This window comes from Cebus imitator, unplaced genomic scaffold (assembly GCF_001604975.1).
Source record: "Cebus imitator isolate Cc_AM_T3 unplaced genomic scaffold, Cebus_imitator-1.0 Scaffold219, whole genome shotgun sequence".
In the NCBI taxonomy this organism is placed as follows: Eukaryota; Metazoa; Chordata; class Mammalia; order Primates; family Cebidae; genus Cebus; species Cebus imitator.
Window position 1 is genome coordinate 3,225,158 of NW_016107534.1, and position 24,019 is coordinate 3,249,176.

The window sequence follows — 24,019 nt, forward strand, 5'->3', positions numbered from 1 at the left end:
CCATCTAATTTTTGTGTTTTTAGTAGAGATGAGGTTTCACCATGTTGGCCAGGCTAATCAGAAACTTCTGACCTCGTGATGCGCTCAACCTCAGCCTCCCAAAGTGCTGGGATTACAGGCTTAAGCTACTGTGCCCAGCCTAATTTTTGTATTTGTAGTAGAGATGAGGTTTCACCATGTTGGCCAGGCTGGTCTTGAACTGGCTGGTCTCAGACTCATGACCGTGTGATCCACCCACCTCAGCTTCCCATAGTGTTGGGATTACAGGCATGAACCACCGCGCCTGGCTAGGAATAAATCTTTTATGTCCTGCTCTGGCAAAAGGTCTTGAGTGAAATGAGAAGACATAACTGGGTGTTTGGCTCCTGTCTTCTGTCTCTTCACATTCCAGGGCTCTTGCCTTTGCTCCAGGCAGGTGACCACATCTGGCTTAGATATAGCAAGACCCAGGGAGGCCAGGTTTCTATAGTTGTCTAACATCACATTCCTATACAAATTCTGCTATGCAGGGTCCAGCCATTCCCACTCCTCTGGAGAGAATACTGCCACATCCCTGAATGTCAACAGACCCATATCCCAGCTTCTAGGGTGTCCTGGTTTTCTCCCTACAGATCTCTGATTACCTGCAGATCCCAGGGTTGCCAATCACAGCCCATTCTTGTATTTAGTTTTTGGGAAATATATGTACACATTTCTGTTGGCTTTATAACTAGGAGTGACATTGCTGGGTCAGAGGATTGCTTTCACTGATACTGCCAGCTTTCCAAAGTGTTGTGCTTATATATTTTTTTTTTTTTGAGATGAAGTCTTGCTCTGTCACCAGGCTGGAGTGCAGTGGCACAATCTCGGCTCTCTGCAACCTCTGCCTCCTGGTTCAAGCAATTCCCCTGCCTCAGCCTCTCAAGTAGCTGGGACGACAGGCGCACGCCACCACGCTTGGCTAAATTTTTTGTATTTTGGTAGAGATGGGGTTTCACCATGTTGGCCAGGATGGTCTCGATCTCCTGACTCATGATCTGCCCGCCTCGGCCTCCCAAAGTGCTGAGATTACAGGCATGAGCCACCACGCCCGGCCCCCAAAGTGTTGTACTAATTTACACTCCCATCAGCAATATGTAAGACTTTCATGATTTTTTTTTTTTACAACAATTGGCATGTTATTTTCCATTTAGTTATCTTGGTATGTGGGTAATAGTATTTATTACCTTATACTTTTAATTTACATTTCCCTAATGACTAAAGCACTTTTTCAGGAACTTACCAGCCATTTGGTTTGGATATGTTCTTTTGTCAAGTGCCTTATTTAAGGCTTTTAGGCAAACAATTTAAAGTCTAAATTTATCCACCATGAATGTGATAAGACCATTGTTAAAAGTAAAATAAAATTAAAAAAATGAAAAAACAGTCTCCAAAACTGAAATTTTTCTTTATAAAATAAATAAATAAATAAATAAATAAAAAGTTTTAAAAAGACCATTGTTAAGTATGCAATTTAATCCCAAACAAGCAAGCTCTATTCATGAGTGGCATTGAGAGATAATCCTTACACCTGCATGATCTCATTTGGCTAATACAGCAAGTACTCTGGAAAGTAGAAAGTAGAAAGCTAAGGTTATACTGTTTAAACAGAAGGGAGCCATCTTGGAGGGGTTGTGACATGCTCAGAATAAGCGGCGGAACGAAGATTCTCAAAGTTTTGCAACTTCCTGACCAGAAACTCATTTCACCATAGTAGTTCTCAACTCCATTTAATTCCTCCACCTTTATAATAAATATTTTATATCATCCCCTTTGCTACAATGAGATTAAATTTATAATTTCAAAAGATAATCAAGCCAAGCACGTGGTGTCCACCTGTAGTCCCAGCTACTCAGGATGCTGAGGTCAGACAATCTGCTTGAGTCCCTGGAGTTTCAGGCTGTAATATACTATGCTCATACCTGTGAAAAGCCACTGCTCTCCAGCCTGGGCAACATAGTGAGACCCTCTCTCTGAAAACAACAACAACAACAACAAAAAAAACAGTAATTGGCTGGGCGTGGTAGCTCATGCCTGTAATCCCAGCACTTGTGAGGCCAAGGTGGGCAGATCACAAGGTCAGGAGATCAAGACAATCCTGGCTAACATGGTGAAACCCCGTCTCTACTAAAAATACAAAAAATTAGCCGGGCGTGGTGGCACACGCTTGTAGTCCCAGCTACTCAGGAGGCTGAGACAGGAGAATTGCTTGAACCCAGGAGACGGAGGTTGCAGTGAGTCAAGATCGTGCCACTGCACTCCAGCCTAGATGGCAGAGTGAGACTCTTTCTCAAAGAAGAAAAAAAAGATAATCAATATCTTGCCTCTATGGTATAAAGGGGAAATAAAAGAATAGTAATTTATAATAAATAATTACTGGCCTGGCACAGTAGCTCATGCCTGCAATCCCAGAACTTTGAGAGGCCAAGGTGGAAAGATCACTTGAGCCCAGGAGTTCAAGAACAGCCTGAGCAGCATAGGGAGACCTTGTCTCTACAAAAATTAAAAAAAAAAAAAGTCAGATGTGGTGGCACATGCCTGTGGTCCCAGTTACTTGGGAGGCTGAAGTGGGAGGATCTTCCAGGATTGCTTGGGCCTGGGACGTCGAGACTGCAGTGAGCCATGATCACACCATTGCACTCCAGCCTGTGAATTTACCCACCATGAATGTGATAAGAGCATTGTTAAGTATTGGATTTAACCCCAAACAAGCAAGTTCTATTCGTGAGAGACTTTGAGAAATAATCCTTACACCTGTACGGTTATTTGCATGATCTCATTTGGCAACAGAGGAAGACTCTGTCTCAAAATAAAATAATAATTACAATGATTACAAATAGAATAACTAATAACTATATAATTATAAGTAAAATAATAATAAATTCTGGGCACAGCTATATTAGGACGTGTAATGGAATGATAGATACTTTCCTCTACAAACGGACTGTTTGATTTTTGTTTGAAACAGACCGACGTGATTTTCCACACTGGTGAACAACTCTAGGTAAAATTGTGAACAAAACAAAGTATGATAATCTTTTACATGGTAGTTGTATTCCAGAGAAATTAACTGTGGTAATTTTTGACATGCTTTTAAAATCATTATGTGAGTTTTAGGCTCAGATAATTATGGACAGTTTTTCACCTACATGACTATCTGAGGATACATTGAAAAGCCAGACAATTCTTTATTCTACAGGATTGTCACATTCAGTGCAGAACAACATAGCAACCCTGGCTCCATTCCCCCTAAATGGCAGTAGGGTCCCGCAATCATTGTGACAACCGACAGCTCCTTGGGGCGGTACTTCTGCTACTGACAATACTATACTACATGCCCTGTCCAGCAAGGTTCCAGCCTGAAATATGCAATGTAACCAACAAGCCCAGGTTTGGCTGAGAAAGACCTGGGTTTGGCACTCAGCCATTCACTCACAGTGAGACCCCGAGCAAACCACTTCACATCTCTGAACCTTGGTGTCCCAGCTATGAGGCTGGCCTCTGCATTTTGCAGTAGCAGCAGTTGCAGTATTTACTATGTCACTACACCTGCTGCAAGCTGTGTGGAGCGTCTGTGTCCCTCCTACTCCACCACTCAGCCCCTCATTCAAGCACCACTCAGCCCTGCCTCAGGTTGGCAGAGATTTGCAAGGTTGACAAGTTAGTGACTCATGCACGCAGTGCTTTTGATTTTCCCACTCTGTTGATAAATACGTTCAGCAGTAACATGGAAGATATTAGTATGAACTATCACTATCAGGAAAAAAGTGTCAAAATGTGTATCTATTGGCTCAGTAGAAAATACACCTTAAGGCCGGGCACAGTGGCTCATGCCTGTAATCCCAGCACTTTGGGAGGCCGAGGCAGGCCGATCATGAGATCAGGAGATCGAGAACATCCTGGTCAACATGGTGAAGCCCTGTCTCTACTAAAAATACAAAAATTAGATGGACGTGGTGGCAGGCACCTATAATCCCAGCTACTTGGGAGGCTGAGGCAGGAGAATCGCTTGAACCCTGGAGGCAGAGGTTGCAGTGAGCTGAGATCATGCCATTGTACTGCAGCCTGGGCAACAGAGCAATACACCGTCTCAAAGGAAGGAAGGAAGGAAGGGAGGAGAAACAAAGAAAAGAAAATACTCCTTAAGGTTTTAGCTATTGAAAAAATATTCTGTTTGACACTTTCTCAAGTCCAAATGCAGTAGCTCATCATAACCAAAGTCTTGGTAAATATAACACTTCCCCACTGGGATCCCAACTACAGGCCTTGCTAGCACATGCATTCTTGAAATGTGTGATAATTAGCTGCTTGAAAAATAGAAATCAAATTAGTGAGTGATGTCACAGTGGATTCAAAAGTATGACTGCAACTTAAATTCGAAGGCACAGGGGTGCAGAATATGAACATATTATTGTTAAAGTATAGTTTTTTTAAAAAGTTAATAACGTGAACTTATGCAAATATAAAATTAACATGCATCAAATATTTTATTCAACTCAATTAATAAAGGAACCAATAAGATATTTTTTAAATTCAAATGAGAATTTTGCCTACAGATATTTATTCTCCACTAGACAAAGTTTTTGTTGTTGTTGTTTGTTTGTTTGTTATTTGAGACAAGCTCTCGCTCTGTCATTTAGACTGGAGTACAGTGGCGTGATCACGGCTCACTGCAGCCTCAACCTCCCAGGTTCAAGCAATCCTCCTGCCTCAGCCTCTTGAGGAGCTGGGATTACAGACCTGTGCCACCATGCCGGGCTAATTTTTTTGTATTTTTCGTAGAGATGGGATTTCACTATGTTGCTCAGGCTGGTCTCAGACTCCTGAGCTCAAGTGATACACCTGCCTCAGCCTCTCGAAGTGCAAGGATTATAGGTGTGAACCACTGCGCCTGGCTGGACAGAGTATTTTTAAAGTTCTATGAACAGAAATCATTTGCATTACTATGGACAAGAAGCATTTGTATTGCCAACTTCTACCCTAAAGGCTGTAAAACAATCTGGTCTTAGTGCCATATTGCTGCTGTAGCAGATTACTCATAAACTCCATAGCTTAGAGCAACACAAATTTATCTTACAATCTAGTTGGAGTATCTGACAGTGGAGGGCAAAAGCCCTAAATGAGTTTACTTGGCTGAAATCAAGGTGTTGGTGGGGCTGTGTTCCTTCCAGAGGCTCTAGGGGAAAACCCATTTCTTCATTTTTTCTACCTTTTTTTTTTTTTTGAGAGAGAGCCTCTTTCTGTCACTCAGGCTTGAGTGCAGTGGCATGATCTCTGGCAACTCCCTGTTAAAGCGATTCTCCTACTTCAGCTTCCTCAGTAGCTGGGATTACAGTCATGCACCACCACACCGGCTAATTTTTTTTTTTTTTTGAGATAGAATTTGCTCTGTTGCCCAGGGTAGAGTGCAGTAGCATAACCTTGGCTCACTGCAGCCTCCACCTCTTGGGTTCAAGCAATTTTCTTGCCTCAGCTTCCCAAGCATCTGAGATTGTAGGTGCCCGCCACCACGCCTGGCTAATTTTTTTTTTTTTGTATTTTGAGTAGAGATGGGGTTTCACCATGTTGGCCAGGCTGGTCTTGAACTCCTGACCTCAGGTCATCTGCCTGCATTGGCCTCCCAAAATCCTGGGATTACAGGCATGAGCCACGGTGCTTGGCTGCTTTGTCTACCTCCTAGGGACTACCCACATTCCTTGGCTCATGGCCTATTCCTTCATTTCCAAAGCCAGTAATGGTTTTGGTTGAGTCCTTTTCACTCTGCGTCATCTCAAGTTCTCTGCTTCCACGGTTGCACCTTCAACTCTGACTCTCTGCCTCCCTCTTTCATTTATAACCTTGTAATTACATTGGGCCTAGCTGTATAATCCAGGACAATATCCCCATCTGAAGATCTGTCAGGCTGGGCGTGGTGGCTCATTCCTGTAATCCCAGTACTTTGGGAAGCCAAGGTGGACAGATCACTTGAGGTCAGGAGTTTAAGACTAGACTGGCTAACATGGCGAAACCCTGTCTCGACTAAAAATACAAAAATTAGCTGGGCATGGCGGTGGGCGCCTGTAGTCCCAGCTACTCAGGAGGCTGAGGCAGGAGAATCACTTGAGCCCAGGAAGCAGAGGTTGCAGTGAGCAGAGATCATACCACTGCACTCCAGCCTGGGTGATAGAGCAAAACTCTGTCTTAAAAAATAAAAAAAATAAAGATCCATCAATGACACAAACTCCTATAGAGTCAGGTCATCCTCAGAGAATGTGTGAGACTACACCCTACAATCCACTGAAAGGACACCCAATAATCTCTTTTACCCTTTTCCTAGTCTTTAACAGTTTTCCTGGCAATGTCAAGGTTAATAGCAAGGGTGATTTTTGCAAAACACAAGATCACATAGCCCTGGGCCCATGGTCCCTGTGAACAACCAGCCCCCTGAGCAGGGAAGCAGCTGCCCCTTTCACCAGGACATGGTCATTTTGTCCCCACCCAGCCAACCTGGCTTGTTTCCCTTGGCCTCTTCGAGGGTGAGAGTTTTTCACGCCGGTTACTGATTAATCACATTACATTCCCTTCCCTCCATCCTGGAGGGATGAAAAGGGAGCAGAAACATTCAGCCTATAAACTGGGAAAGAGTTAGAAGGAGACAAGGAGGGAAAAGAGACATACAAGTATTAATAGGACACAAAGCCAACCCTTATCCATTTCATACTTTTGTGTAGATCTGGCATTGTCCCAGTGCTGGGGCAGGAAGTAGAGGCAACAGAGAATGGGGTGAGGATGTCTCTCCACACTGCCCTTTTCCCCAAACCCATTTGGCTCTTGTGGAATAAGGGGGAGCCAGGACACCCACTATAACAAATCCAAGATGGCTTCATGCTATTAACTATGTGGCCGTGGTGAAACAGAAGTAGCTAGACACTCTTGATTAAGCCAACAATTTCCCAACTACTCCTGCTCAAAGCCTCATTTAACGCTGATTTTTCCCACTGGTTAGTTACTCATCTCCTCCTTCCTGAGAAAATCCTCCTAAACAAATGGCAATTGACTAAGACATAACGAGGAGCTGCCTGATGGAGGCCAGAACATCATTTCAGTCAAAGCCGGAGTAATTCATTCCTTCCCCAAGCAAACACCGATTGAGCCTCTGATGAGTGCTAGGTACCACATCCGGCTCTGTGGGAAATACAAGTAAGCCTACAGTCCTGCCTTCAAGGAGCTCCCAGTCCAGTGGGTGGAGAGGTAAGAGTGAAATTGCATGTCCAAAAGCAAAGAGAGGGAAGAAGAGAATTTCAGAATGATGGGAGAGCAATAGAGAAAGCACAGATAGGTGGACACAGAGGGTTGTGTTCTTGGCTGGGAGCATCAGGTAGAAAGAAGCGGCTGGAGCTAAGAGTGAATGGGAGGTGAGACTGCAGGAGAGGAGGGCCAGGTTCATGTCAGTGTGCCTTGAAACTGGGGTTCAACAAGTCCCTCATTTGCTAGGTGTTTTTTGAGTACTTCCCATGTACCCAATACTGAGTCAAGGACAGCTAACATAAATATAACTGAATGTGAAATGGCTCTACCCTCAGTAAATCACAATCTAGTGAAGAGAAAGAGCTATGGAAATACTTCCAGGAGAGCAAGTCAAGTGAGACAACAGATGTGCTTAAGTGCTAAGCGAACCAGGCCCACAGAACTGAAGAGAGGAAGGCAGGCCGCTTGGGAGGTTTTGCCAAGGAGCTATATAATTAGTAACATGCCTCTTGGCATGTTAGAAGTAGAAGACACGAGGAATTAGGGGATGACAACTCATAATCTACTCCAAGGGTCTGTGCTTATAGACACTCTAAAGGCACAACACTCATCACGTCCAGCTCAGTTGGGTAGTCGATGGCTCAGTACCCATGACATCAAGACAACCTGAGGGCGGATTTCAATCCTGCACACATTCCTTTTTTCCCTTCTGTTGTATGTACTTGCTCCTGCGTTGCATGCATTGGCCTGGTTTCTCCCTGCCCTGCAGCTCTGCAATGAGACTCAGGATCTGATTTCTCCCTACTTTTGACCTTGGATTCACTGTCTGGCTGTAGTTGTTTAAATTGCTGATTCTATAAAACGCCTTTGGGTCACATCAACTGCTGCTGCCAGTTACTCAGTAACTAACTCGTAAGCTCTGAGATTCCCAGTCAGGTGAGAAGGAAGAGCTTGCAGGGACTCTGCACTCGCTCCACTTGGCTAACTTGGCGTGGTAAAGAAACTTTCTCCTTCTAGAGGTGAATTCCAGCTTTTACAGTCCGAAGAGCCAAAATTATGAGCCTGCGGCGCCATTCCCATCCTCCCCCAGCGCTGGCCGAGTCCACGGCCTTCTCCCTCCTCTCAGCACTGCACCAAAGCCTCTGCTGTCTCACGTCATCCTGCTCTGTCAGCATCATTTTTTGACCCTCCTGTCCTCATGCTTTGGGGGCAAGGAAAATCAAAGAACGACTTCTGTTTTCTTGCTCTACTGAGAAACTCTGAAATGGTTTGTGCCCCTCATGTAGCCAGAGAGACCTCCATTCTGCTGGATTCCTCGTGGCACCATTTGGAATACAAAAGACCCCGACAGGCATCAGCCGTCTGCCGTTTGAGATAAGGAAGGAGACAGTGAGCCTGCCTTTCATTGGAAGTCTGCTTCCTGGCCCTGGATTTGACCCGTGTGCAAATGTCCAGGAAGGCTTGAGCATAATGATGCGATCAAGCAGCTCAAATGCCCTCGGAGGTGGCCTTATAGAAATGGTAGCCTTGTGGTATGGCACACAGGGTTGCTGGCTACCTGTCTACACCTGCTCACCAGTCTGGCTGAGCCCTGCGACTAGCTGGGCCTGTCCACAGCACTGAGGCCCATGGGGACAACTATAGTTGTGTGCATGCCCGTACAGGTAAGTGTCATTTATGCTATGGGGTGGGAATTGCTGCGTGCCCCTCCTCCAATAACCTGCCAGTTCCAATCCATCTGTACTCTCCTCTTTTTCCTCATGCTGATCTTTTTCTCTCCCCCACTTTTTCTAAATTTCGATTAGCAATAATCATTAATCATGCCTTGGATAAAGCTCATTGGCTACAATACTGCCACTGTGCAAAGCTCTGGCCATTTTTTTTTTCTACAGGAATCTGTCCATGGGCCAAACCCCAAAATTTTCGAGTCTTGAGCCAACTCATCAACAAGGGCCAGTCCAACAAACCCGGATACAAACACATCCAGTCTTCTGGTTTTGGTGACTGTCAATGCCAGACACACTCTAGTGGGGATGAGGGGTGGGAAGGGGTTTGTCCAACAATGAGACCCCATGACGGCTGGCCATGGAACTTGGGAAGCCATTGCCATTTTTATCACCCATTTGTCACAATAATACTGAGACTCACCTGTTTCAAGATTCCTGTTTCAAGGGTGGTGTCCTGGAAGCACCTCAAGTGGCGACACCCTCCTCAGCCACCTGCTGGCATCACTTACAGACCACCTCCCAGTCACACCTCACTTTCTGACGTGGCCTTCATCGGGTCCAGCCCAGGCCACTGGCCAAACACATGTGTTTTTAGGGTAAATAATTCCTTATGAGTGACTATCTTCCATCAGCCTCATGCCAACTGCTGCTTGTATTTACATACACTGTCCAGCACTGGGTAAAGCACTTAGTAGGCTCCTTATACAGGGTACCATTTTCATTATCACTGTGCTATGCGGTGCTTTCTAAATAAACAGTTTTTGAGTTCAGAACCAAAATTGTCATCCAGGCATTCCGGCCGTAACATCTTGCCGTGGTCTCAAATTCAACATAATTTTTTGTTTTTGTTTTGAGATGGAGTCTTCTTTTGTCACTTTATCACCCAGACTGGAGTGCAATGGCACTATCTTGGCTCACTGCAACCTCCTCCTCCTGGGTTCAAGCAATTCTCACGCCTCAGCCTCCCAAGTAGCTGGGATTACAGACATGCACCACCATGCCCAGCTAATTTTTGTGTTTTTAGTAGAGATGGGGTTTCGCCATGTTGGCCAGGCTGGTCTGGAACTCCTGGCCTCAATGATCCACCCACCGTGGCCTCCCAAAGTGCCGGGATTGCAAGTGTGAGCCGCCCTGCCCAACCAAATTCAACATAATTAAAACTGAATTCATGCCCTCCAAATCAGGTTTTTCCTTCCAACGCCTCTATTTCTGTTACGAATTTCTCAGTCTCTGAGATTTAAAAACCTGAAAATCTTCCCTCTAAATCCTCTCTAACAATTATCTCTCATATTTAATCAGTTTTCTGATACTTTAGAATAGATTCTTTTTGAATGCTTCCCTAACCCAGTAGTTCTTCACCCTGGCTGTTCATTAGAATTATTAGAGGAGCCATTTTAAAATAAAGATGTGGGTTATGCCTGGGACCGCCTCCCTCATACCGCTGTGTGGGTTATTCACTGCGCTAGGGTGAGGGGGTGGTTCCAGTTCACCCTTGGCTTGCTAAGCCTTTGGCCCTGGCATGGAAATACCTTTGATGGGAGAAAAGGAAGCCTTTTTGAACTCAAACAAAGGCACTGTAAGGGCTAAGAAAGGCCTAGCCATTCCCCTGAAATTCTGATTGAGCAGATGTAGGCATTTATATTTTAAATAGGGAGATATATAAACTTTACCCTTTTTTGTTTGTTTGTTTTTTGAGACAGAGTCTCCCTCTATAGCCTGGCTGGAGTGCAGTGGCGCAATCTCAGCTCACTGCAACCTCCGCCTCCTGGGTTCAAGCGATTTTCCTGCCTCAGCCTCTCAAATAGCTGAGATTACAGGCACACACCATCACATCCAGCTAATTTTTGTATTTTCAGTAAAGACCGAGTTTCACCATGTTGGCCAGGATGGTCTCGATCTCGTGACCTTGTGATCCACCTGCCTCGGTCTCCCAAAGTACTAGGATTACAGGCTTGAGCCTCTGCACCCGGCCAGCTTTACTCTTAAACAGTGGTGGTCCCTTCTCCCTCTTTTTTGTGATATTATTGTTATACATTTTACTTCTTTGTGTCATACATCCAAGAGTACAGTGTTATAATTATTACTTTTTAATTTTTATTAAAAATTTTTTTTAAATTTGAAATGAGGTCTTGCTATGTTGCCCAGGCTGTTCTCAAACTCCTTGCCTCAAGTGATCTGCCTGTCTTGATCTCCCAAAGTGCCAGGATTACAGATGTGAGCCACTGTACCTAGCTCTAATGATTACTCTGAAAGAATCCGAACGAAGAAGACCAAGTACATATTTATAGAGTTAGTTATATTAATCTTCTTATTTACCCTTCCCATTCCTCTTGATTTCTTCCTATGGATTTGAGTTCCCATCTGGTGTCATTTCCTCACTCCAATATAGCTCTCTCCCACCTGCCTCCTTTGTGCTGTTATTGTCAAGTATATTATATTTTTACATGTCATAGGCCTAAAAATATAATTCTATACATATTATTTTACACGGCTGCTTTTTAAGTGAACTCTAACTCAAAAACCATAAAATTCACCCCTCGATGGTTATTGATGACTAATGATGAGCATCTTTTCCTGTGCTTTATGGCCATTTTTCTCTCTTCTTTGGAGAAATGTCTATTTCAATTCTTTGATCATTTCAAAAATTGGGCTATTTGTCTTCTTATTGTTGAGTTGTAGGGATTACTTTTTTTCTTAATCTGTCCTTTTTTTTTGAGACAGGGTCTCACTCTGCCACCCAGGTTAGAGTGCAGTGGCACCATCTCAGCTCACTGTAGCCTCCACCTCCCAGGTTCAAGGGATCCTCCCACCTCAGCCTCCTGAGCAGCTGGAACCACAGGTATGCACCACCATACCCAGCTAATTTTTGTATTTTTTTTTTTTCGCAGAGCTGGGGCTTCACCATATTACGCAGGCTGGTCTTGAACTCCTGACCTCAGGTGATATACCCACCTTGGCCTCCCAAAGTGCTGGGATTACAGGCATGAGCCACCATGCCCAGCCTAGAAGTTATTTTTTTGTATTTTCTTGATATAAGTCATTTATCAGATAAGTGATTTGCAAATGTTTTCTCTGATTCTGTGGGTTGTCCTTTCACTTTCTTGATGTCCCTTACAGCACAAAATTTTTTTTTTTTTTAAACAGAGCCTCACTTGATCACCCAGGCTGAAATGCAGTGGCGCTATCTTGGCTTACTGCAAACTCTGCCACCTGGGTTCAAGCAATTCTTCTGTCTCGGCCTCCTGCGTAGCTGGGATTATAGGCTCCTGCCACTGCGCCTGGTTAACTTTTGTATTTTTAGTAGAGACAGAGTTTCACCATCTTGGCCAGGCTGGTCTTGAACTCCTGACCTCATGATCCACCTGCCCCAGGCTTCCAAAGTGCTGAGATTACAGGCATAAGCCACCGCGCCCGGCCTACAGAATTTTTTTTAACAAAAAATACAGTTTTAATTCTGATAAATTCCAGATTATCTGTTTTTTTTTTTTTTTTTTTTTTGTTGCTTTTGCTTCTGGTGTCATGTTTAAGAAACCATTGCCTAGTTCGAGGTCATGAAGATTTACCTGTATTTTATCTTTTTTATGCCTCTCACAACTGAAGAATACCTGTATGTTTTCTTATACATTTTATCATTTTAGTTCTTACATTTAAGTCTTGGAACCCATATTGAGTTAAGTTTTGTATGTGATGTAAGGTAGGGGTCCAACTCCCTTCTTTTATATGCGGATATCCAGTTGCCTCCGCATCACTTTTGATAAGACAGTTCTTCCCTTGTTGAATGGGCTTGGCATTTGTATTTATTTCCTAGGGCCACTGTGGCAAATGACCCCAAACTGGGTGCCTTAAAACAACAGAACTTTTCTTACATCTCACAGTTCGGTAGGACAGAAGTCCAAAATCAAGATGTCATCAGGGTCGGTTCTTCTGGAGGCCCTGAAGGATAAACCATCCTACCCCTGTCTCCATGCTTCTGGTAGCTGCTTGCAGCCCTGGGCATTTGTGTGTGTATGGCTTGTAGAGGCAGGACTCCAATCTCTGCCTTCGTCACGTGGCATTCTCCCTGTGTCTTTCTCTCTGCATCCTTTCTGATCTCAGGACCTCATCCTAACAACTAATTATACCTCCAAAGACCCTGTTTCTAAACCAGACTACATTCTGAGGTTCCTCATGGACATGAATTTTGAGCTGACACTGTTCAACCTAGTACAGTCTACCCATTGGTACCCAAAATTCACATCCATCCCATGTGCACAATACACTCACTCTACCCCAAGACTCCCAAAAGTCTTAACCCATTCAGTATCAACTCTAAATCCCAAATCTCATTTAAATATCAACTCAAGAAGCTCCAGAATATCTAAAAAGGTATGGGTGAGACTCTGGGAATGCTCCATCTTGGGACAAAATTCCTCTCTGTTCATAGACCTGTTAAACCTAGAAAATAAGTGATCTGTTTTCTAAATGCAATGACGAAACAGGCATAGGATGGACATATACCCATTCCAAAAGGGAGATAAATGGAAGGAAATGTGGTGGGAGGAAGTTATTGGTCTAAAGCAAGTCTGCAATCTAGCAGGGCCAATTCCATTAGGTTTCAAAGCCTGAGGGTAATCCTCTGCGGCTCGATGCTGTGTCTTCTGGGCCTCTATGATAGCCCTGACTTTGCACTTTCTGCTTCTGCATCCGTGGCTCTGCCCTCAAAGTCATTCTTCTTCCGTTTTATTCTATCTCTTTCTCATTCAGTCTAGCCTGGCAGTGTTTGTGTTGGTATAAAATTCTCAAAAACCTTGTTGGTCTTCTGTGATATTAAGGAAATCCACACCACTAGACACCAGGGTTTGTCACCGATTTGTCCTGGAGAGTTACACTCCTGCCTTCTGCGGAGATGGTTGGATCCATGAGTCACACACTTGATCTCCTTAGCAACTGGGTTGTTGAGGCACAGCCTTGATGTTTTCTCTAGAGCACACATTCTCATCTTTTGCAATGTGAATAAACTGAGAGCATTCCAAATCCTGAAGTTCTGATTACCTTTTGCTTAACAGTTTCTTCCTCTATCTATTTCTTTCCTTTTGCATTTTACTATCAGCAGCAAGGAGGAACTAGACCATGTCTTGGATATGTAGAGTAGTGTTTTCCATCAATTTTGGGAAGTTTTCAGCCATTATTTCTTTTTTTAAATTTTTTGTTTTATTTTAAGTCCAGGACATGTGCAGGATGTGCAGGTTTGTTACACAGGTAAATGTGTCCCGTGGTGGTTTGCTGCACCTATCAACCTATTACCTAGGTACTAAGCGCAGCATGCATTAGTTATGTTTCCCGATGCTATCCCTCCCTCTGTCCCCCACTGACAGGCCCCAGTGTATGCTGTTCCCCTCCCTGTGTCTATGTATTCAACTATTTCTTTGAATATTTTTTTCTATGTCTTTCTCTCTCTTCTCCTTCTGGTACTATCATTATGTGTATGTTGGTGCATCTAATGGTGTCTCACTTTTCCTTGAGGCTCTGTTCATTTTTATCCATTGTTTTCCTCTTATAATTGCCTAGCCTCTGTTGATCAGTCTTTAAATTCACTGATTCTGATTTTTATTTATTTATTTAGACAGGGTATCATTCTGTTGCCCAGTCTGGAGTGCAGTGGCACAGTCACAGCTCACTGCAGCCTTGATCTCCTGGACTCAAATGATCCTCCCACCTCAGCCATCCAAGTAGCTGGGACTACAGGTATGCACCACCATGCCGAGCTATTTTTTTTATTTTTTGTAGAAATGGGGTCATCTCACTATGTTGTCCAGGCTGGTCTTGAACTCTTGGGCTCAAGTGATACTCCTGCCTTGCCCTCCCAAAATACTGGGATTATAGGCATAAGCCAGCGCACCTAGCCTGATTCTTATTTTTGACAGAACAAGTCTGTTGTTAAGTCCCTATAGTGAATTTTTCATTTTGGTCATAGTACTTGATATTCTCTATTGGATGAGACATTGTCCTCATATCTCCCTTTACATCCTTTGCCCCATTGTTAGCAAGTGCCTAGTAGCATGGAGGTTCCTTCTGATGGCTCATGATAAAGTGCAGCCTTGGGCATGCCCAGAATGTTCTCAACTACCAACCAGGGAAGAGTGTAATTTTATTTCCAAGCCTGAATTCCTAGGAGTTGCCCTGGTCAGAGTAGTTTATTGTTCAGTCATTGTTTAAGGCCTTTGTGCCAATGAGCCTTCTGCTCTGTGTTAATGGGCCTGCGTGTGGCTTAGAGAATGTTCTCAAGTCTGCCCCATGCAGCCAGAAACATGTGCACACCCTTTCCCGACCCCAAGAGCTGAATGTGCTTCCAGGGTGCTTTGATTTCTCTTTCCCTGGTTCTCTGTATGAAATTTCTAGCCGCTGTGCCATTTTGCTGTGTCATGGAGCTACCAGCCTCCTCTTAACTGCTCTCTTTCAAGGTCTCTGTTGTTTTCCACAGTACCCTTAGGCAGCGTTCTCAAGGCTCTGTTCCAATAAACCCTGTGTCCTCAAGTAGAGCTCTTAAGCTCTTTGTCCTATTGGCTGCTTTTCTTCCTGGAAGAACCCCAGTGACACTGCATCAGGGCTGGGGTGGGGCCCTGTGTTGCCTGTAGTGACACCTGGCTGTGTGGGTGGGCAGTGGAGGAGGCAGGGGAACCCATTGATCCTCTTTGCTTGACCCTCCTGGTATAGAACCTCCTTCATTCTACAAACTGGCTGCAAGGAGAAAGGTGAAGTGATCGGATCCCAGTATCTTAGCCTGCCATGCCTGGAACAGTTTCTCCCCTACAGTTGGGGTTGGGTGAGGGGAGGCACCAGATCCTGCCTGGAATACAGCTCCTATAGCAGAGGACTGGGGAGGGGACGAGAAACCCAGGCGGCCTCCCCCTTCCTGGGTAAAACTTGTAGCCACAGACTGGGAGCTGGGAAAAATCTTCTTGCCAAGAAAGAGCTCTCAGGTAGAGCTTCCATAACAGGGAACAGGGATGAGGAGTAAAAGAATGGGTCTTGCCTTAAATGCCATAAACCGACTGATTGTTCTTACCAAGATTTAGATTCTCTTGAATAATATTTCTTTCTTTTTTTTTTTTTTTTTGAGACAGAGTTCCACTCATGTTACCCAGGCTGGAGTGCAATGGCGCGATCTCGGCTCACCGCAACCTCCGCCTCCTGGGTTCAGGCAATTCTCCTGCCTCAGCCTCCTGAGTAGCTGGGATTACAGGCACTCGCCACCATGCCCAGCTAATTTTTTTTGTATTTTTAGTAGAGACGGGGTTTCACCATATTGACCAGGATGGTCTCGATCTCTTGACCTCGTGATCCACCCGCCTCGGCCTCCCAAAGTGCTGGGATTACAGGCTTGAGCCACCGCGCCCGGCCTTTGAATAATATTTCTATGCCCTTAGGACAATTTCCAGATTTTATATGATTGTATTCTGTTTTATAATTTTTTTTAATTGTCTTTGAGACAGGGTCTCCCTCTGTCACCCAAGCTGGACTGCAGTAGCACCATCACAGCTCACTGCAGCCTCTGTTTCCCAGGCTGAAATGATCCTCCCATCTCAGCCTCTTGAATAGCTGGGGCCACAGGTGTGGGCCACAGGTGTGCAACACCATGCCTGGCTAATTTTTTAAAAAATTGTTTTTGTAGAGACAGGGTCTCACCAAGTTGCCTAGGCTGGTCTTGAACTCCTGGGTTCAAATGAATCTCTCACCTCAGCCTCCTGAAGTGCTGAGATTACAGGTGTGAGCCACCATGCCCTGCTCATTTATTCTTTAATATTCTTCACTCATCAGTGAAGATTTCTTTTGAGTGCACAGCCCATGATGGCAAGCCTGCCTCTGAATCCAGTAGCATTTGTTTCATGCTACTTTGCCCAGTTAGCAAGGATGTCACCTCCCTGGCTGGGCCATGAGATGCTCTTATGCTTTTTTATATCTCCAGTACCCCAGATACTCAGTAAATATGTTAAATATTATGAAACACAAAGCAGTATGAACAACAGAGGCATAGCCTGTACCAGACATCTATGTAACTAATCCCAGTGACACATCTGCTCAATATACTTTTCCTTTTTGTAACAGCTTCATTGAGATATATTTCATATATTTATGAGATATATTTCATATATATACCATGCAATGGTATGAGATATATGAGATATATCTCATATATATACCATGCAATTAACCCAGTTAAAGTATACAAGTCAATGGCTTTAATAAATTCACGGAATTTCACAACAATTACCATAATTCTAGAACATTTTCAACACCCCCTTTAGAAATTATCCCCCATCTTACCACAAGTTTACCCCTAGGAAAATCTACTTTCTGTCTTTATGTGGATTTCCTATTCTACATTTCATTTTATACAAATGGAATCACACACTATGCGCTCCTTTATGACTGCCTCCTTTCACTTAGCACAATGCAGTCAAGGCTCAGCCAAGTTGCAGCATGTTTTGGTATTTCCTTTATTTTATTTATTTTTGAGACAGAGTGTTGTTCTGTCACCCAGGCTGGAGTGCAGTGGTGCAATTTTGGCTCATTGCAACTTCTATCTCCTGGGTTAAAGCGATTCTCCTGCATCAGGCTCCTGAGTAACTGAGATTACAGGCATGTGCCACCACATCAGGCTAAGTTTTATATTTTAGTAGAGATGGGGTTTCACCATGTTGGCCAGGCTTGTCTCGAACTCCTGATCTCAGGTGATTCGCCCGCCTCAGCCTCCCCAGTACGTGGGACTACAGACACACACCACCAGTCCCAGCTAATTTTTTGCAGAGACAGAGTCTCATTATGTTGCCCAGGCTGGTCTTGAACTCCTGGGTTTGAGTGATCTGCCCATCTTGGCCTCCCAAAGTGCTAGGATTACAGATGTGAGCCCCTGCACCTGGCCAAACAAATTTTAACAGAAAAAAAAATTATTGCTCACAAATTCTGAGGAAGTTTGAACAACACTAATCCATGGAAGGCCAAGAACATAGACTACAGAAAAGAGCTAGATTCATGATCTCTAATAGCACAAGGGTGCTGGCTCCAGCTCTCCCCTCACTTATTCGAGTTACATGGCCAGAAACACAATCCCTAGCAGCTCCAAGTTTACATCTCGCAATTCTTACACCATGGAGTTGCTCATGTGGTTCATGTGTCCACGTTCCTAGCAGAAGCAGATCTGCTACCTGTCCCCTGCCCCTCACAGTACATGCCAACTCCCATCCCCATCTTATAGGCAAAGCTATTTGGCTGGGTGCAGTGGCTCACACCTCTAATCCCAGCACTTTGGGAGGCTGAGGTGGGCGGATCATCTGAGGTTAGGAGTTCAGGACCAGCCTAGCCAACATGGTGAAACCCTGTCTCTATTAAAAATACAAACACTAGCTTGGCATGGGGGCAGATGCCTGTAATCCCAGTTACTTGGGAGACTGAGGCAGGAGAATAGTTTGAACCCAGGAGGTGGAGGCTGCAGTAAGCTGAGATCATGCCACTGTACTACTGCAGGCTGGGTGACAGAGTGAGGCCTCATGAAGAAGGAGAAGAAGGAGGAGGAGAAAGAGGAGGAGGAGGAGGAGGAAGAAGAATAGGAAGAAGAAGAAGAAGAAGAAGAAGAAGGAGGAGGAGGGAAGAAGAAGAAGGGGAAAGAAGAAGAAGAAGGAGGAGGAGGAGAATAAAATAAAAGCACAGCTATTTTCTGGAAAGATATATAGGACTTAAAGTGGTCACTGGCGATCTAGGGATAAGGGTGGAGGATAGGGACTGTCACTTTTTATACTTTTTATTATGTGCATGAATTACTTAAAAATTATTTAAAACAAAGGAAATCTTCAAATGTTATTTAAAACAAAGTGAATGTTTATAAGAAAAAAACGTATATAGGAGAAAAGATAGGAAAGAAATATTCCAAATGCTAGCAAGTGACAGATGTATTAAGACAATGAAGTCATGTGTGATTGTTTTCTTTTTTCAATTTTTTCCCAAATATTTTGGTAAAGTGATTATATAATTTTATACCAAAGATAATTTTTAAAAATAGAACCATGTAAAAGCTAAAGAAACCCTTCAGAGATGTTTTTGGAAAACAAAATATAAATGAAATAAGCAAACAAATACATACTCTCCTCCCAAATGTATCATTTCCGGAAAAACCTCTGGATTTCCATAAGTTTTGCATAAAGCAGGGCTGACCCAGACACCCTCTCTCCTTTTGGTGCTGGCAGTCACAGTTGCTACTGGCAAGTACAGGAATCAGAGAACTGAGCAAAGAACCTTTTCTGTCATCCATGTTGGCCCAAGTCTGGTTCTGGGATAATAAGCTGGGAGATAGCAGTGAGGTTTTAGAAGCGTAGAGATGATGATAAAGCTCCTTGATAAAAGAAGTGAAGGCCGGGCGCGGTGGCTCACGCCTGTAATCCCAGCACTTTGGGAGGCCGAGGCGGGTGGATCACAAGGTCAAGAGATCGAGACCATCCTGGTCAACAAGGTGAAACCTCGTCTCTACTAAAAATACAAAAATTAGCTGGGCATGATGGTGCGTGCCTGTAGTCCCAGCTACTCGGGAGGCTGAGGCAGGAGAATTGCTTGAACCCAGGAGGCGGAGGTTGCGGTGAGCCGAGATCGTGCCATTGCACTCCAGTCTGGGCAACAACAGCAAAACTCCGTCTCAGAAAAAAAAAAAAAAGAAGTGAAGTTAGGAACAAAGCCTGCTTGACAGCTCCAGTGTTGCTGAATATAGTCCACCCAGATCTATTCTACAGGGATCTACTCAGCCACAGACCTAACTGCAGGGATGACCTTGGATTGCTGTTAGCAGATTCCCTTCAACCTCAGCCCTTATGTGCCTCTTTCTCCTTCCCTTAGTAACCTCTTAAATAGTCCCCAATCTCTATGAGGCTTTCCCTTAATCTCTAAACTCTGGCCTAACAAAGGTTTCTGGCGATTCTCTCTCCTGAGCACTTGCCATGGCCTTTACTGTGTCACCAAATCCATATCAGGGTGCAGAAAAGTTGAGCTGATGACTGGGAAGAAGATGACTAAAGTGACCATATTTCTAACAAACAATTTTAAGTGTGGAGCAGGCACAGCCAGGCAGAATGAATCAGGGACTGTAAGAAAGCCAGCTCCTTCCTTTCTGTCCAGCTCCAAGACTCAGGCTGTGGGAGTAGGAATAAGATAGTTAGGAGAGGTATTGGTTTTCCTATGGGACTCTCCATTGCTTTTAGAATTCCAAGCTTAAGAGATATTTCCTTATATTATTTGTTTATTGATGTTATTACTTCAGCTTGGCCACCATATTTTATACATTAGTGCAAATTTCTTCATAGTTTGCCTATGGTTGTGTGTTAATGCTGGTGCAGGCCATCAAAACCCAGAGCATCTCAACATTTAAGGATGTCCCAGGGCTGCATCTGACCCCTCTAACCCTTCCATTCAAAAAATCAAGCTGACTCTCAAGTTGGGGGAATTAGGGAATGTTCCTTTTCAGAGAGACATTCTCAACCTTGTGTAAGAGAATAGGATGGTAATGAGAACACAAGGACACAGGGAGGGGAACACCACACACCTGGGCCTGTCAGTGGAGGGATAGCATTGGGACAAATACCTAATGCATGCAGGGCTTGAAACCTAGGTGATGAGTTGATGGGTGCAGTAAACCATCATGACACATGTATACCTATGTAACAAACCTGCACATTCTGCACGTGTGTCCCAGAACTTAAAGTATAATAAACATAATTTTTTTTAAAAAAGAGAATAGGATGGAACAAGATGAGTGGCAAAGAGTACTGGTCTGGGACCAAATTCAGAGCTGGCAAACTCCTGGAATAGAAAGTTGCCCGTTTGTAATATACATCCAGAAGCTCCTGAGATTCAGCTGGTTTCCTGCTATTAACCTGAATTTGCTTTTACTTAATGGATTCTGGTCCCTTTCTCTGGTCCTGTTTTAAGCTCAGGCCATGATGTCCTGGGGCTTGAGGGTAAGGAGCAGGAGCCTCTGTAAGGGGAATAAGGATGGTGTACAGAGGGGCACAGGGCAAGTAAATCCAGAGGAGTTTTCAGAGGGAGTCAAGATTTCACATGCCAGTTTCAAGCCTGCACAGAGCTAGGAGCCTCTGAGGCTGGATCAGGATTTAAGGAAAAAGAGAGAAGAGCCCAGAAACAAAACAACAAAATAACAGTATGAAAGCTGGGGTGCTGGCAAATGCAATGTAACATTTTGTTCTTTTTTTTAAATTGACATATAATAATTGTATATATTCGGGGGTACATGGTGATGTTTTGATATATAATATGTAGCAATTAGATCAGAGTAATTAGTGTATCCATCACTCAAACATTTATCATTTCTTTTTTTTTTTAATTCTGTGGAATGAAATCTGTTAAATTATGGTACATGTAAAAAATTAATGAGACATTTTTCTTTTGTAATAAATAAGGCAGTGGCCAATTATTACTCATGAACAGCTTTTTGAGATAAGCTATTGAGTCTGCCCTTTCTCCCTTCTTAATGCTGCTGAAGATCATTTTTGTTCCAGAGAAGCAATTCTTTGGATTCTCCAAGTACTCTGTCAGTGTATCCTCTCCCCAGGTGAAGCCTTTGTTCTTATTGGTGTCTATGAAGCAGACTCCAATGCCCTGGCCTGTCTTCTACCCAAAGAGACCATGGAGATTAGGCTCAGCTTTGCGCTTGCCTCCCTTTTCCCTGGTGTGGCACTGGGAACACTCGTGAACACAAATATGCTTGGCTTTCTCAATATCACCCATATTTAATTCTCTCTTTTGTCACTGACACTGTGAAGGTTCCCGCTCAGAAACCAGACATCCCGCTCTCTCATTTATCATTTCTTTGTGCTGAGAACATTCGACATCTACTTTTTTTTTTTTTTTTTTTTTTTTTTTTTGAGACTGAGTCTTCCTCTGTTGCCCAGGCACAGTCTCAGCTCACTGCAACCTCCGCCTGCTGGGTTCAAGCAATCCTCCTACCTCCGCCTCCCTAGTAGCTGGGATTACAGGTGCATGCCACCACACCTGGATAATTTTTGCATTTTTAGAAGAAATGGAGTTTCACCATTTTAGCCAGGCTGGTCTCTAACTCCTGACCTCAAGTGATCCACCCACCTTGGCCTCCCAAAGTGTTGGGATTACAGCATGAGCCACCATGCCTGGCCCTTTTTAGCCATTTGAAACTGTGTATTATTGTTAACATCTAATCATCCTACAGTGGTATAGAACAGGGGTCCCCAACCTCCAGGCCGTGGATGGGTACTGGTCTGTGGCCTGTTAGGAACTGGGCCACACAGCAGGAGGTAATTGAAGCTTTATCTGTATTTACATTTGCTCCCCATTGCTCACATTACGGTCTGAGCTCTGCCTCCTGGCAGATCAGTGGCAGCATTAAAATCTCACAGAAGCTCGAACTCTGTTGTGAACTGTGTGTGGCAGGGAGCGAGGTTACATGCTGCTTATGAGAATCTAATGCCTGATGATCTGTCACTGTTTCCCATCAGCCCCAGATGGACCATCTAGTTGCAGGAAAACAAACTTAGGCTTCCCACTGATTCTACATTACGGTGAGTTGAATGATTATTTCATTATATATTAATATTACAGTGTATTAATAATAGGAATAAAGTGCACAATAAATATAAGGCATTTGAATCATCCTGAAATCATCCCCCACTCCCTGGTCTGTGGAAAAATTGTCTTTCATGAAACTGGTCCCTCGTACCAAAAAGGTTGGGGATCACTGGTATAGAACACTAGAACTTATTCCTCCTATCTAGCTGTAATTTTGTATCATTTAATAAATATCTATCTCCCACTTCCCTCTACCCTTCCAGCCTCTAGTATCCTCTGTTTTACTTTTATGAAATCAACTTTTCTTAGCTTCCACATAGGAATGAGAACATAAAGTGTTTAACTTTCTGTTCCTGGCTTAATTCACTTGACATAATGTACTCCGGTTCTATCCACATTACTTCAAGTAACTGGATTTCATTCTTTTTTCAATAGCGGAATAGTGTTCTATTGTGTACATATGCCACATTCTCTTTATCCATTCATCAGTTGTTGAACACCTAGGTTGAGTCCGTATTTTGGCTATTGTGAATAGTGATGCAATAAATAGGGGCACAGATGTCTCCTTGGTGTACTGATTTCTTTCCCTTTGAATAAACGCCCAGTAGTGGGATTGCTGTGTCATATGGTAGTTCTATTTGTAGTTTTTGAGGAATCTCCAACTCTTCTCCATAGTGGCTGTACTAGTTTACATTCCCACCAACAGTGGATGAGAGTTCCATCTTTCCGCATCCTCGCCAACATTTGTTATTTTTTCGTGTTTCTGATAATAGCATCCTAACTAGAGTGAGATAATACTTCAAGGTGGTTTTGATTTGTGTTTCCCTGACTTTTAGTAACGTTGAGCATTATCTCATATGTTTGTTGACCATACATTTGTATGTCTTCTTTTGAGAACTATCTGTTCATATCATTGGCCTTTTTTTTTTTTTTTTTTTAGACAGAGTCTCATGCTATTGCCCAGGCTGGAATGTGGTAGAATGATGTCGGCTCACTGCAACCCCTGCCTCCCGGGTTCAAGCGATTCTCCTGTCTCAGCCTCCTGAGTAGCTGCGATGACATGCACATGCCTAATTTTTAATATTTTTGGTAGAGACAGGGTTTTTTCATGTTGGCCAGGCTGGTCTCGAACTCCTGATCTCAAGTGATCCACCTGCCTTGGCCTCCCAAAGTGCTGGGATTACAGGTGTGAGCCACCATGCCTGGCCCATTTGCCCATTTTTTAATTGAATTGTTTACTTTTTTGCTGTTGAGATGTTTGAATTCCTTGTATGTTCTAGATAATAATCCCCTGTGGGATGAATATCCAAATATTTTTTCTCATTCTGTAGCCTATCTTTTCATCCTATTGATTGTTTCCTTTGCTGTGTAGAAGCTTTTTAATTTGATGTAATCCCATTTGCTTATGTTTACTTTTGTTGCCTTTGCTTCTGAAATCTTATAAAATCTTTTCCCAGAACCATGTCCTG

General features: G+C 43.7%; 1 pseudogene; it reads right to left on the reverse strand.

The window, feature by feature from the left end:
- Positions 1 to 261: 261 nt before the first annotated feature.
- LOC108318493 lies at positions 262 to 573 on the reverse strand (annotated as a pseudogene).
- Positions 574 to 24,019: the final 23,446 nt, after the last annotated feature.